We start from the raw sequence: 13,266 nt of genomic DNA on the forward strand, positions 1-13,266 counted from the left end.
CTGACGTGTTTCCCGAGGACCTTACTAGTTTGCCGCCCCACAGGGAGATTGAGTTCACGATCGACTTAGTGCCTAGAACAGCACCGATTTCTATGGCTCCGTATAAATTCGCACCCGCGGAGTTGCACGAGTTGAAGATTCAACTCTAGGAGCTTTTAGACAAGGGCTTCATTCACCCTAGTACATCACCTTGGGGAGCGTCGGCTCTCTTTGCAAAGAAGAAGGATGGGTCGTTGCGATTGTGTATTGATTACCGCAAACTGAATCGAGTTGCCGTTAAGAACAAATATCATTTACCCAGAATAGATGACTTGTTTGACCAACTTAGAGGGTCTTGTTGCTTCTCCAAAATAGACTTGAGACTGGGGTACCATCAGTTGAGAGTCCGGGAGGAGGACATCCAGAAAACGGCCTTTCGTACGCGTTATGGCCACTACGAGTTCCTAGTAATGCCATTTGGTTTGACCAACGCACTGGCTTCTTTTATGGATTTGATGAACCGAATATTTAGGGAGTACTTGGATCGTTTTATGGTCGTCTTCATAGACAACATCCTTATCTATTCGACCTCCGAGGAGGAACATGAGACTCATTTGAGGATTGTGCTTGACTTGCTTAGGGAGCATCAGTTGTATGCCAAATTTAAGAAGTGTGAGTTTTGGCTCACCGAGGTGAAGTTTTTGGGCCACGTCGTGTCAAGAGAGGGAGTAACAGTAGATTCCTTGAAGATAGATTCTGTACAAGATTGGGAGCAACCTAAGAATGTCTTTGAGATTCAGAGTTTCTTGGGGTTGGCGGGGTACTATCGTCGATTTGTAAGAGATTTCTCTAGATTAGCCGTGCCTTTGACTAGATTGACTAGAAAGGGGGTTAAGTTTGTGTGGAGCGAAGCTTGTGAAAAGTCATTTCAAGAGCTAAAAACTAGATTGACCACGGCACCGGTATTGATCATTCCGGAGAGGGGTTTGGGCTACACCGTCTTTTGTGATGCGTCGCGGGATGGGCTTGGTTGCGTTTTGATGCAAGAGGGAAAGGTTGTGGCCTACGGTTCACGACAACTGAAAACTCATGAGAAGAATTACCCTACCCACGACCTAGAGTTAGCCGCAGTAATGTTTGCCTTGAAAATTTGGAGGCATTACTTGTATGGTGAGAAGTTCGAAGTTTTCTCCAACCACAAGAGCTTGAAATATTTGTTTTCCCAAAAGGATTTGAATTTGCGTCAACCGAGGTGGATGGAGTTTTTAGAAGACTATGATTTTGAGTTACACTATCATCTGGGGAAGGCCAATGTAGTGGCCAACGCCTTAAGTCGAAAAACTATGAGTAGCTTGGCAAGTGTGGCCATTCGGGAGTGGGCTATGTTGGGTGAAGTCGGAGAATTTAAATTGCAATTGGGTGAGTCTGAAGAGGGTGCAACTTTGTTCGCTTTGAGTGCTCAACCCACCTTGATTAACAAAGTTGTAGAAGCACAACGGGGAGACCGGGAAATAGAGTTAATTCGTGATAGAATCTCCAATGGGAAGGAAGAGAAGGGTTTGAAGATTCACTCGGATCAGAGTGTACGCTACCTAGACCGTTTATTTGTGCCTGAATCTTGTAGAGAAGAAGTGCTTCGGGAGTTCCACCACTCACGCCTTGCGGTACATCCGGGAGGGACCAAAATGTATCGAGACCTTAACCGTCAGTTTTGGTGGAGGACTATGAAGCGGGATGTCGCATCCTTCATGTCGAAGTGCCTTACTTGTCAGCAAGTCAAGGCCGAGCACCAAAGACCTGCGGGTTTGTTACAACCCTTACCTATAGCCAAGTGGAAGTGGGAACACGTAACCATGGACTTCGTAGTTAGGCTTCCTAGAACGCACCGGGGCAATGATGCCATTTGGGTAATTGTTGACCAATTGACTAAGTCCACACACTTCATTCCTATGCGTACTACCGACTCAGTTGAGCACTTGGCAGAATTGTATGTTAGAGAAATAGTTCGGCTTCAGGGGGTTCCAATAACCATCGTGTCGGATAGGGATCCTCGCTTTACCACCCGGTTGTGGCAAAGGCTTCAAGAGGCGTTGGGAACCAAATTAACTTTTAGCACCGCTTATCACCCTCAAACCGATGGGCAGTTAGAGCGCACCATTCAAATTTTGGAGGATATGCTTAGAGCTTGTATCTTAGATTTCAAGGGGTCTTGGGAGAGACACTTACCGTTGATTGAATTTGCCTACAACAACAGTTATCAAGCTAGTATAGAGATGGCACCGTTTGAGACCTTGTATGGCCGCCCTTGTAGATCACCGGTTTGTTGGGCCGAGGTGGGGGATGCACCGTTGTTGGGTCTAGAGATTGTTAGGGAGACAACCGAGAAAATTGCTCTCATTCGGAAGAGATTAGCCACGGCTCAAAGCCGACAGAAGAGTTACGCCGATAAGAGGAGACGACCCTTATCCTTTGAAGTAGGTGATCATGTGTTCCTTAAAATCTCACCTAGGCGGGGTTTGATGCGGTTTGGAAAAAGTGGAAAGTTGTCTCCGAGGTTGATCGGGCTTTTCGAGATATTGGAAAGGGTTAGGGAGGTGGCATATCGGTTAGCCTTACCGCCACGACTTTCAGGGGTTCATAACGTATTCCATGTATCAATGCTTAGGAAGTACGAACCCGACCCTTCTCATGTGTTGGATTGGGTTGAATTGGAGGTAAATGAGGATGCCTCATACGAAGAGCGACCGGTTCAAATCTTGGATACTTGGGAGCAAGTGCTACGAGGCAAAACCATACCCTTAGTGAAAGTATTGTGGAGACACCATGGAATCGAGGAAGCGACTTGGGAAAGGGAAGCGGAGGTCCGCTCCAAGTATCCAGATTTATTTGAACGTGCTTGATTGTTTTATTTTGAGTGTAATGTCCCCTAGTGATGAGGGGAGAGTGAAATTGTTGATCACCTTCTATTGAATGTATTGTTAAATTGAGCATGAGCTTGTGGAAGAATGATACTTTGTTGTAAATGTTTTATCTCATATCTCTAATTTGAACGAATGTTGTTTAGATGAAATGATGATAGAAAGAAGGGTAAAAGTTGGTTGGGTGTTGATGTTATAACTTGAAAATGTTGTTAGAATGATTATAGTTGTAAAAGCACATTTGTTTGTTGGTTTGTCTAAATTTCGGGGATGAAATTCTTTAAGGAGGGAGGGTTATAGCGATCCGTGATTGTGTGTTGTGGTTTATACCTTGTTTCCACTCTTTGTTTCCTTATATTTGAGCTTTGGGATGTGTTGAGCAAGTTTGGGACAGGTTGGTTGTGAGTTGGTGCAAGTAGTTGCTGCCCAGGTTTTTGTCTCTTCACTCGAGCGAGGCTTTTTGCGCTCGAGCGAGCCTTGGGTATTTATCTCTTCGCTCGAGTGAGATTTCTTGCGCTCGAGCAAGACTTGTCTGGTGTGTCTCTTCGCTCGAGCAGGAAACCTTGCGCTCGAGCGTGCGTCTGCGTCTCTTTTAGACTTGAAGAGTGGCATTCTTCGCTTGAGCGAGCTTTCTCACGCTCGAGCGAGCTCTGTATTCCTTTGCTCGAACAAGCATTCTTGCGCTCGAGCGTGTGTTTGCGTTGGTGGGTTGTAGTCCTGAAGTCTCGCTTTGTCCGCTTAAGCGAAGCTTCTTGCGTTCGAGCGAGATTCTTTCGTTGTGTCTGGTCGCTCGAACGACAACTCCTTCGCTCGAGCGAGCCTCGCGTACATCAAATTTCAGAAGCAAGAAGTTTATCACTTTTTCATTTCCTTCCTTCCCCAAAACCTTAGATCCGACTCTCTCTCTCTTCCACTCATTCTCTCTACAAATACTCTATTTCTAGGGCTTTTCTATCCATTTCTCTTTATTAAAATGCTAGAGCTTTGAGTGGGCTTTCTTTTGATCTAAGAAAATACGAGTTTGGGGCATCTTGGGGTTTCTCTTATCTTTCCTTTTGAGCTTCTATTTTGAGGTAGGGATTTCTTGAGTTATATATACTAGTTATGTATTGTTGTTGATTTAAAAGTTTCCTTGAAGGATTAGTGTTGATTTTGATTTTTTGTGATTAAAATGTAGAGTTTTCGAAGGGGGTTTAATCTCAAATCATTTTTGTTAATTCCTAGTGGGTTTGTTTAGTTATTTTGAAACTCAAAAGGGATGGTTTAAGGGGGTTTCTTTAAGAGGGTGGGAAATGTTTGGTTTTTGATGAAAACCCTAGGAAAAATTGGGGATTTTTGGAAGGAACATGGGAAGGTTCTTAAAATTCTTTTCTATCTTTGAATTGAAGATGAATGGGTATAAATTTCATAATGTGATTGCAAAATGGTAAACTTTTAATGTATTGAGGAGTAGAAAATTGTTTTGAAAGCTTTACGTGTAGCTCTTGGTGAGACTATGTTGCTATAACTTATGAAATGAGGAAATTGTGGTATGAATGAATGATATGTGGTTGACTTATGAAGGAAACAATGAAGAAAGGAATGAGAAAATTGTGAATGTGGCATTATTATAAAGGCCTCGAACATGAAGAAATGTTATGAATTATGGGAATTATTGCATTGTATATTATTTCTTTCATTATTGTGCATTATGGTTCTAAATTGAAGAGATTTACATTCATGAGAGAAATTGGTATTGTAATAAGAACTATGGAAGTGTGTAAGGGGTAAATACAGTGGTAGGTCTAGTTAGGGGGTGTAGATGAGTTTTGTTAAGTTGGCCTGAGTGTCCATGGTGAAAGACCGGAAAACCGTGCGGATAGGTGTCGAGCCTTCCGGTTAATACCAGTAAAAATGACAGTTTGGTAGTACTCGTAGAGTCTACTAACAGACACTAGCCTAGGGACTACCAGTATTGTATTTACTGCCCCTATTGATTAAAATTGGAAGTTCTTTTGTTGAAATGAGATAAGATTACTAACTGTTATTGAAATAAAATTTTTTCTTTAAAGAAGCAAGACATGGCATGAACATCTACATTTTTTTGAGAATTGCATAACAGTATATACTTTGTTAGAATTCTTGTCACGACCCAAACCCACCCCTATGGATTTAGCACTGTAATCGGCCAGTAATCCGTGATTACCGAAGGCCTGCTTAACAGTAATAATAGTAATACAGAGTACAGGGGCTGGCGTAGCCAAAATAGTAAATGAAAGATGTCCAATGAGCTGTGACAGTCTGTATGCAAAAAGACTTTTCATAACACATTCACATTCGGAACAAAAGCAGTATGTACATGCATTATATACAGGCATTCAGGTTAGGGACCAAATCCCTACCATAACAGTACAGTACAAGTCTATACAGTATTACAAAACAAAGACAGAAGGGCGAACTGAGACACCCCAAAAAGCCTAAGCTTGAACACACTTGGAACCTCGTAGTGAGGCATGTTGGTTGGCTTGACAAAAACGGAGTTAAACCTAATGCTCTTAGCTCCGATCCGATGCCTGGACACCTACATATATATATATATAAACAGTGAGCGAAAGCCCAGTGAATAACATATGCGTAAAGAGGTTAGGAATGAATGTCCTTCCAGTATTTAAAACAGTCATTTGAACAATATATCAGTTATTCAATCATAGGAGTCATAAGTGGTACATCCAATAGTAAACAGTACAGTAGGTCTTAACAGACCGAACAATCAGTTGATGGCCATCATATCAATAAACTGTAGTGGTTCCAAACATGGGAACCGACAGAGATCTCTGTGATAGTAGCAGTACAGTACAGTAACAGTAAATTGCTAAGGATGCCACGAATACAATTCGCAAATAGGACAAGCATTCATTCAGTAAGAAATATCATTTCAAAAATCTGTACAGTTGATCATTCAGAAAATATTCATGATTGAATATATCTTTACAACATTGTTACTCACAGAGCATTGGGCTACAGATAGGCTGGAGCGTCCTCGGATGCCAACCCTACACAGTTACAGAATGAACACACACTAAGTTACACACTTGGGAATCAATGACTTAGTCCCTAACTTGACTCGGTGTGGTTTTACATCAATATCCTCATTAAGATGCCTGAAACATGGCCTACGAATGCCTAGGATAGAATGAGGATGCAAAAATGCACTTTAAAACACTTTTCAAAATTTTCAGAAAACAGGGGTCTCGCTCGAGCGTGGCTTTATACGCTCGAGCGGACATGCAGACAAAAGAACTCCGCTCAAGCATGACTTCCTTCGCTCGAGTGGACTGTAAACTCATGAAAAGTACTAGATGCATGCAATTCACGCTCGATGGACCTCCGCTCGAGCGTAAGACACAAGTCCTCGCTTGAGCGTGCATTTCCTCGCTCGAGCAGACTGTAAACATATAAAAAGTGTGCTGGATACACGCATTTTACGCTCGAGCGTTACTTTCCCCGCTCGAGCGGGATGCATGTACTCAGAGTGTACGCTCGAGCGTGGAGTTCCCTGCTCGAGCATGGATCCAAAATCTGGAATTTCTAGATTTGTCCCCAAGCACAAAGCTCAACATTTAAAGCATCAAATTCGATTCCTTTGGGCCAATTTTCTGGAAAACACTTTAAAACTCATAATATGACATGTTTTGAAGATCAATTAGCAAAATCAAAGCCCAAAGGTGAGTCAATTAAACACAATTTCAAATAAACTTCAAGAACATAAAGTGTATGTAACATGCATGTGTTCAATTGAAATCAAAGCTTCCAATACGTAATCAAATGAGTCAAAACTTCCAAAAACATGATGAATTCATGAACTATAATCAAGATATGGACATGCATGTAGCAATTTCCATGAAAACAACCTCAAAATGCTAGAACATGTACATGCATGCATGATTTAAGCTTCAATTCAACATTTTGAACTAATTCTAGACTCTAATCACCAAACTTCCATGAAACATGCAAGATACAACTTAAATACAAGTTCAAGAAGATGATTCTCCTACCTTAGGTCCTCAATTTCAAGAATGGAAGCTCAATTTGTGCAATTATCCTCCAAATCTTCTAATTCTCCAAGCCAATTTGATGAACTCAAGTCTCCCTCCTACTCTCCCTCTCTCAATCGGTTTTGGTCTCAAGAATGAACAAAATGATACAACACATAAGTTCTAACAAGACTTAACAAAGCGGCCCACTTCTATGGCATTTTGGTAAATAAGCCAACTAATGTAATTTACCATTATTTAATCTAATTTAATCATTCTAAATCACATTTCAATCAAATCTACCATAAAATCATATAAATTCTAATTAGCATAAAACATTAATCGATTTCAGATTTAGCCGCCGATAAGGCCTTCAATTTGCAGTTCAAACTTAAAACATGAACAGATCAATTAACAGTCAAATAGATAGAAATGCGTTTAAACTAATACACTCAATCAATCAATTCAAAATGTCAGTCAAATTAGTTACTTAATCATGTTCAGTCACAGTTTAGCAGTAATCAGTGGTATTATCAGTAAACAGTGGTGAGGGTTGTCACAGTCTCCCCTCCTTACAAAGAGTTTGGTCCTCCAAACTCGAATTACCTTCATTTTGAAAGAATACCGAATCCAGAGGGAACAATTCAGGATATCTCTTGATCATATCGTCTTCCCTTTCCTAAGTGGCATATACGCCACCATGGTTTTGCCAATCAACTTTCACTAACGGAATTTCTTTGTTCTTTAACTTCTTGATCCGTCGGTTTACAATCTGAATAGGCCGTTCTTCATAAGTGTAATCATCACTTGGCACTAGACGGGTAGGCTCAATCACATGAAAGGGATCTCGGAGGTAATCCCTCAACATTGAAATATGGAGCACGTTATGCATATGCTCCATTTTAGGAGGAAGTGCTACTTGATACGCCACTGGATTAATCTTTTCAATAATCTCGTACGGTCCGACATATCTCGGCGCTAACTTGCCTTTAACCCCAAAACGGGTCTGCCCTTTCATTGGTGTCACTTTAACAAAAACATGATCACCTACTTCGTACTCTCTGTCTCGCCTTCGGATATCCGCATAACTTTTCTATCGGCTTTGTGCGGTTTTCAGTCTCTGTTGAATCAGTTTCACTTTTTCAGTGGTTTTATGTACAATTTCGGGCCCAAGCAAAGGCCCATCTCCAACTTCTGCCCAGCAAATCGGAGATCGACATTTCCTGCCATACAAAGCCTCGAAAGGTGCCATACCAATACTCAAGTGAAAGCTGTTGTTGTAGGCAAATTCAGCTAAAGGTAGATGACTTTCCCAATTTCCTTGGAAATCAAGGACACACATCCGCAGTAAATCTTCCACAGTTTGGATGGTTCTTTTTGACTGGCCATCTGTCTGAGGATGGTATGCACTACTCAGTCTCAGTTCAGTACCCAATGCTGTCTGTAGGCTTTGCCAAAATCTCGATGTAAAATTCGAGTCCTTATCAGAAATAATAGATACAAGCACTCCATGCAATCTAACAATTTCATCAATATAAATTATGGCCAATTTGTCTGCATTATAAATTGTTTTGACAGGTAAGAAGTGAGCAGATTTAGTCAGTCTATCAACAATAACCCAAATTGAGTCCATACCTTTACCAGAGCGAGGTAAACCAACAATGAAATCCATAGTGATATGTTCCCATTTCCACTCTGGTATTGGTAAGGGCTGCAGTAAACCTGCGGGTCGTTGATGTTCAGCTTTAACTTGTTGGCAGTGAAGACATTTCGATACAAAGTTAGCAATCTCTTTCTTCATTCCTGGCCACTAGAAATCCAGTTTCAAGTCTTGGTACATTTTCATATTTCCTGGATGGATAGACAGTTTCAAATTGTGGCCCTCTTGCAGAATTCGTCTTTTCAGTTCAGAATCATTCGGTACACAAAATCTTCCCTGAAATTTCAACACATTATTCTCAAACTTAAAGTCCGGCCTCGGTTTGGACTCCCGTTCATCAATAACCTTTTTAAAAAAGTCATCATGTTGCTGTTTCTCTTTAATCTCCTCAATCAGTGCCGGTTGAGCAGAAATAGTGGCTAAGGTTCCACCTTGTTCACGCAAAACAATCTCAACTATAAGTTTTTCAAGGTCACATAGCAATTCTTTCTGCCCGGTGAGTAAACAGGCTAAGTTTCCAATCGATTTCCGACTCAGTGCATCGGCAACAGTGTTAGCTTTTCCTGGATGGTACAAAATTTGCAAGTCATAGTCTTTTATCAGTTCTAACTATCTCCGTTGTCTCATGTTCAGTTCTTTCTGTGTGAAGAAGTATTTCAAACTCTTGTGGTCTGTATACACCTCACATGTCGCCCCATAAAGATAGTGACGCTAGATTTTCAGTGCAAACACTACTGCAGCAAGTTCCAAGTCATGGGTCAGGTAGTTCTTTTCATGCGGTCTCAATTGTCGGGAAACATACGCAATCACTTTACCATTCTGCATTAAAACACATCCCAAACCCTTATAAGAAGCATCACTAAATATGGTAAAACCATCCGTACCTGAGGGCAGGATAAGAATCGGTGCAGTCACAAGTCGAGTCTTTAACTCTTGAAAAGCTGATTCTCTCTTATTGGTCCAGTCAAATGATATCCCCTTTTGAGTCAACTGAGTCAATAGTAAGGTAATCTTGGAGAAGTCTTTCACAAATCTCCTGTAATACCCGGCTAAGCCTAAGAAACTTCGGACTTCTGTAACATTAGACGGTCTGGGCCAATTCACTACTGCTTCAATTTTCTGCGGGTCAACTGTAATACCATCTTTACTAATCACATGCCCCAAAAACATTACATTATCAAACCAAAATTCACATTTTGTTAGTTTAGCATACAGTTTCTATTCTCTTAGGGTCTGCAAGGCAATTCTCAAATGATGTTCATGTTCTTCCGTGCTTTTGGAGTAAATCAAAATGTCATCTATGAAAACAACTACAAATTCATCTAGGAATGGTTTCAAAATTCTATTCATAAGATCCATAAATGTAGCAGGTGCATTGGTAACTCTGAAAGGCATAACTAAGAATTCATAATGTTCGTACCTCGTTCGAAAGGCAGTCTTTTCAATGTCCCATATCTTGACTTTCAACTGGTGGTATCCAAATCTAAGGTCAATTTTGGAGAATACTTGGGCACCCTGTAACTGGTCAAATAAATCATCAATACGAGGCAATGGATATTTATTTTTCACTGTTACCTTGTTCAGTTCACGGTAGTCAATGCAGAGTCTCAATGAGCCGTCTTTTTTCCCACAAATAAGACCGGTGCGCCCCACGGTGAAGTACTGGGCCTGATGAACTTCTTATCTAACAATTCTTGCAGCTGTACTTTCAACTCTTTTAATTCAGTCGGTGCCATTCTGTAAGGAGCTTTAGATACTAGCTGTGTACTCGGAATCACATCAATGGTGAATTCAATCTCCCTATCAATCAAATCCCCTGGCAAATCATCTGGAAAAACATTTGGGAATTCTCTGACTATAGGAATACTGTTCACATCAATAGGTACAGTCAATACACAACATAGATACCCTTTAACCCCTTTTTAATCAGTTTAAAAGCTTTCATGGATGAAATCAGATATGGGGGAGGTACTACTTCAACTCCGTTAAACACAAATTCAGGCAGTCCAGGTAGACGGAAAACAACTTGTTTTGTTACACAGTCTATGGTAGCATGATATTTCGTTAACCAGTCCATTCCCAATATCACATCAAAGTGATCAATATTCAGAGACAGTAAATCAATATACAAATGACCATCCCCAACAATAATTTCACATGCAGGGTACATATAAGCACAAGTCATAGATCCTCCAATAGGTGAAGATACAGCTAACAGATAGTTCATAGCTTCCAGTAGTCTATTTAATTTTCGCGAAAAAGCATGCGATACATATGAATGTGTAGACCCCGAATCAATCAAAACATAAGCATTTTGAGTACAGATTGAGAGTATACCTGACACAACGGTCTCGGTATTCTACACATCTCCCGGTACGAGTGCAAACACTCGGTCTTGCCTCATAGGCTCTTTTCCGGTAGCTTTCGTATTAGGTTTCGATGGAGCAGTTGATGCTGCTGCGCTTGGTGCAGCTTTACTATTGCCTTGAGAAGTGGAGGGGCAATGTTTAACCATGTGGCCTACCTTGCCACACCTGTAACAAGCACCAGAAATCTTATAACAAACCCCTTTATGTCTCTTACCACATTCTGAACAGGGCGGTATAGAGCTACTCCCCTGATTGGAACTGGTTGTTGACCCTGTATTCTGCTTCTTGTTTGATGAATTATTTCGGCCTTTCTTGAACTTAAAGCCTCGTCTCTTACCGCGCCATTCAGTTCCCGATGTTTCAGTGCCTCGATATTCGACTCCGCCATTATTGCTCGGTCAATAACATCTACATATTTCAGTAGTTTCAAAACATTGATTCTGTCAAGTATTTCAACATTAAGGTCGCCTTCAAACTTCCTGGCCTTTTTGTAATCAGTGTCAACCATGTGTGGTGTATATCTGGCGAGTTCAGTAAACTTTGATTCATACTCTGCTACCGACATGGTGCCTTGTTTCAGCTGTTCAAACTCAGTCACTTTGCACTCCTTGACACACTGAGGGAAGTATTTCTCAAAGAAGGCTCCCTTAAACTGAGCCCAATTCATGGCAGTATTGGTGTCGCGGACCAGCATCCACCACCTTCTGGCCTCCTCTTGCAAAGTAAAAGTGGCCAATAGGACCTTGTATGTTTCAGAACACAGAAACACTTCAAATAATTTCTCTGTTTCAAGAACCCAGGCTTCGGGCTTTAATGGTTTAAGGCCTCCTTGGATTGATGGCAGTTTCATTTTACTAAACCTCTGTGTCAAAGCAATTATATCATCATTAACACTCTGCTCGGGTTGAACTGGAGGAGGTGGGGGCTGTTGGTTCTGTTGTAGCCTCAAGGCCTCAGTCAACAGCTCAACTGTTCTTTCCAATCTTGCCATTCTAGCGTCAGATGATTCTGTTTCATCGGCATTCCTTCCATTGTCCATTTCACTATATACAATACAATGATAATAAACATAGGCAGTTGCATACTTAAATACATTAGCACATTAGTACATATATTCATGTCATGGCCACACACACTTTTTCATGCTCATACCATGCCCTAATTACTTTTCTAGGACATCCTATAGCTCAATTGGACACATGTGTGCAGTATAACTCGTGGTTTGATATCGCCTTGATACCACTCTGTCACGACCCAAACCCGCCCCTATGGGTTTAGCACTGTAACCGGCCAGCAATCCTTGATTACCGAAGGCCTGCTTAACAGTAATAACAGTAGTACAGAGTAGAGGGGCTGGTGGAAGCCAAAACAGTAAATGAAAGATGTCCAATGAGCTGTGACAGTCTGTATGCAAAAAGACTTTTCATAACACATTCACATTCGGAACAAAAGCAGTATGTACATACATCATATACAGGCATTCAGGTTAGGGACCAAATCCCTACCATAACAGTACAGTACAAGTCTATACAATATTACAAAACAGAGACAGAAGGGTGAACTGAGACACCCCAAAAAGCCTAAGCTTGAACACACTTGGAACCTTGCAGTGAGGCACGTTGGTTGGCTTGACAAAAAGGGAGTTTAACCCAACGCTCCTAGCTCCGATCCGGTGCCTGGACACCTACATATATATATAAACAGTGAGCAAAAGTTCAGTGAATAACATATGCGTAAAGAGGTTAGGAATGAATGTCCTTCCAGTATTTAAAACAGTCATTTGAACAGTATATCAGTTGTTCGATCATAACAGTCATAAGTGGTACATCCAATAGCAAACAGTACAGTAGGTCTTAACAAACTGAACAGTCAGTTGATGGCCATCATATCAGTAAACAGTAGTGGTTCCAAACATAGGAACCAACAGAGATCTCTATGACAGTAGCAGTACAGTACAGTAACAGTAAATTGCTATGGATGCCACAAATACAGTTCGCATATAGGACAAGCATTCATTCAGTAAGAAATATCATTTCAGAAAGCAGTACAGTTGATCATTCAGAAAATATTAATGATTGAATATATCTTTATAACATTGTTACTCACAGAGCACTGGGCTACAGATAGGCTAGAGCATCCTCGGATGCCAACCCTACACAGTTACAGAATGAACACACACTAAGTTACACACTTGGGAATCAATGACTTAGTTCCTAACTTGACTCGGTGTGGTTCTACATCAATATCCTCATTAAGATGCCTTAAACATGGCCTAGGAATGCCTAGGATAGAATGAGGATGCAAAGATGCACTTTAAAACACTTTTC

Source organism: Camellia sinensis, chromosome 3 (genome assembly GCF_055761805.1).
Source record: "Camellia sinensis isolate YWXY chromosome 3, ASM5576180v1, whole genome shotgun sequence".
NCBI classification, from domain to species: domain Eukaryota; kingdom Viridiplantae; phylum Streptophyta; class Magnoliopsida; order Ericales; family Theaceae; genus Camellia; species Camellia sinensis.